This window comes from Procambarus clarkii, chromosome 5 (genome assembly GCF_040958095.1).
Source record: "Procambarus clarkii isolate CNS0578487 chromosome 5, FALCON_Pclarkii_2.0, whole genome shotgun sequence".
Lineage (NCBI taxonomy): Eukaryota > Metazoa > Arthropoda > Malacostraca > Decapoda > Cambaridae > Procambarus > Procambarus clarkii.
Window position 1 is genome coordinate 29531427 of NC_091154.1, and position 3075 is coordinate 29534501.

Below are 3075 nucleotides of genomic sequence, written 5' to 3' on the forward strand. Positions count from 1 at the left end.
TTATCTTCGGTGATTGCTCTTCAAACTGTAAGTGAATGTGACATTCATTGCTTATCTTACCCAACGTCTTGGAGTCGTAGGTACAGCGGAGGTCTCGCTTCTTGTAGGTCGGCGTTCGATCCCCGATGGTCAAAGTGGTTGGACGCCGTTCCTAGGCCTCCGTCTTATCCCAGCTCCTTGTCCTCATATCTCTTCCAAGTGCTATGTAGTCGTAATGGCTTGGCGCTCTCTCCTCATGATTACCTTACCAGGATATATATCAGTGTGCTTCATTTGTTTGTGAAACCGCACTGCATTTAGGGAATTTATTATGACCTTCTGACTCTCTTATATTCCTGAGATGGATATAAGACTTGTCCTTGACCACCATGTTTCCCTTCGATAGTATTATATATGTTGTAATCATGTCTCCTTTGGTCTCTTGGACTCTTGCTGGTCCATGACTTTATAGTTTTGTTCATTTATTTTCGGCACTAGCCTAGTTGGGTATTAACCTATTTGTAGTCACCTATGTGTGCTTGTTGGGTGAACTTCAGCTTCTGGAGCCGCCTCCACCTCTTCCGACCCCTCCGCCATTTCAGTCAGTGGTCGCATTTCGTAATGACTCCTGAGCCTCTTGCCTTTCTTCATAGCCAATCTTGAAGTTATACAACGAGCTAGTCGCAACTTTAGTATCGTTCATCCTGCAGTCTTACGGGCTATTCATGCCCGTGCCACTTCTCGGGGTGGTTTAATCTTCATCAATCACTCAATCAATTATCCTACAGTTCTTCTTTACAACCCAAAGGTCGTTGTCTGTCTTTCAAGTTTTCACTATGGCCTAAATATCTAGATTTGTCTATATTATTTTTATTTAAAAGACCTCGACGATTTTTTAATGTTATTATTCCGTTGTAGCTGTTTTTCTTTTGTTTATAACAGAGTGAGGTCATGAAAATTATCATCCGGGTCCCTGGGCTGAGGATCCGGGTCCCTGGGCTGAGGATCCGGGTCCCTGGGCTGAGGATCCGGGTCCCTGGGCTGAGGATCCGGGTCCCTGGGCTGAGGATCCGGGTCCCTGGGTTGAGGATCCGGTTTATCATCAAATCAAATAAAAAATAAAAAATTCCTTCAAAAATGGTTATACATTTATAATTAAATAATAAATAAAATATATAATTTACACAACAAGTGTAGTGTATTCGCATTCAAGCAACGTCCATGGAAATGAAATTATATAAAAAAAAACTAAACCAGAAAAAAGTTTGTTGTTGCTTAAATGGCAGAAATTCATATATATATATTCACATCACACTAAAGGAATATTTCGCCATGACTGAAAGAGAAGGGAATTTTTCCATTAAATACATCACATTATAAGCGATCACATCCTACGCTGCACTCTCCCATGATGCTCTCTTCTGATATATGGATCATTGCGATGACGGAGGGTCCAATGTGAGCCAAATTCAATCGCGTTTACCGTAAAGGTCTCAAAGTTATGTTTTGGGGGAAATGAAGAGGAGAGGAGGAAGGGGGGAGGGAGAGGGAAGGGAGAAGGGGTATATTGCAGAGTGGGAAGGGATGGGGAAAGGGAGAGTATAGTGAAATGGAAGGGGGGGGAAGGGAGACGAAACTGAACGGAACAAGAGCCTATAGAATAATACCATAGAGAGAGGGAGAGAGAGAGAGAGAGAGAGAGAGAGAGAGAGAGAGAGAGAGAGAGAGAGAGAGAGAGAGAGAGAGAGAGAGAGAGAGAGAGAGAGAGAGAGAGAGAGAGAGAGAGAGAGAGAGAGAGAGAGAGAGAGAGAGAGAGAGAGAGAGAGAAGGAATATTACAATCACCTTTCAGCTTTACAAGCTTCCCCATATAATCAGAATGAGAAGATGAGATAACTGGTCTTCAAAAAACACGAATCAAAATACACTGGAACAAAAAAAATTAATTTAACAACATAATTTATATTCTAAGAGGACGATCAACGATGTCTTTAATCGTTTGGATGTTTTAATATTCGCTTAAATATCATAGTATTTTGTTTTGGTTATAGTGACCTTTCCAATCTCGTATCTTGGAGACGAGCCTCATTATCTTCAGAGCTACTGACAACAGTCAATTATTATTATCCAATAACGAGACGTAGATAATATATGATACGTGAAAAATGACTTCTTATTGATCATTCATTTTCTTAACTACGAAGTAACATGCTTAAAGTGTTATCTGTTCTGCTCACACTTACGTTCCTTACTTTATTGGACTCCTTAAATATGACTATTAACTCTTCTTAACCAATAAGGCAATAAGAGACTGAGACAAAGAGAACCAACGTGAAAACCTTTGATTATTTTAAACACAAGGAAATCAAAAATTAAATTCATGCAAATGTTAAACTAGCTATTAACAATAGGTTCCTATGTGTTCAAATTATACAATATATTACAATATTTTTATTTTTAGTAAGTAAGTAATAGCGGGCAGTAAGTCACAACTACGGGGAAGAAAATAATACACCCAACCCACATACACATACATTAATACACACAAAGGATAGATACAACACACCAAGGATAGATACAACACACCAAGGATAGATAAAACAAATCAGGGAATCTAAAAACATGCCAAGGAAGATCAAACAAACCAGGAATAAATAAAACACACAAGAGGAAGATAAAACACACAGAGGGAAGATAAAACAAACCAGGAATAGATAAAACACGCCAAAAAATAAAATTCCTGCCAAACGCTGTAATATATTCACTATCGTGATTGGCAGTGGACTTTGTGTTGACAAACTTTGAGGTGAATAACACTGCGAAGATTCTAATCTCTTTCCACACTGATTTTTCATTCCCTTATCAGTATATTTTATCATTTTTCGTATCTTATTTCTCATTCGTATCTCTCGTATGCACAATTTTCACTGTATGCAAATTGTATTGCTGTTTTGTATCTTTTTTGGTTCTGTTTCTCACTTTTTTTTAATCTCATTTCCGTAATGAATTTGATCAGCCATTCCTCTCACAATCTGATCTCATTCATTGTTCTCGGTATTTTTTTTTCACTTTTCCTTTTCAATTTTCGAATACGAGT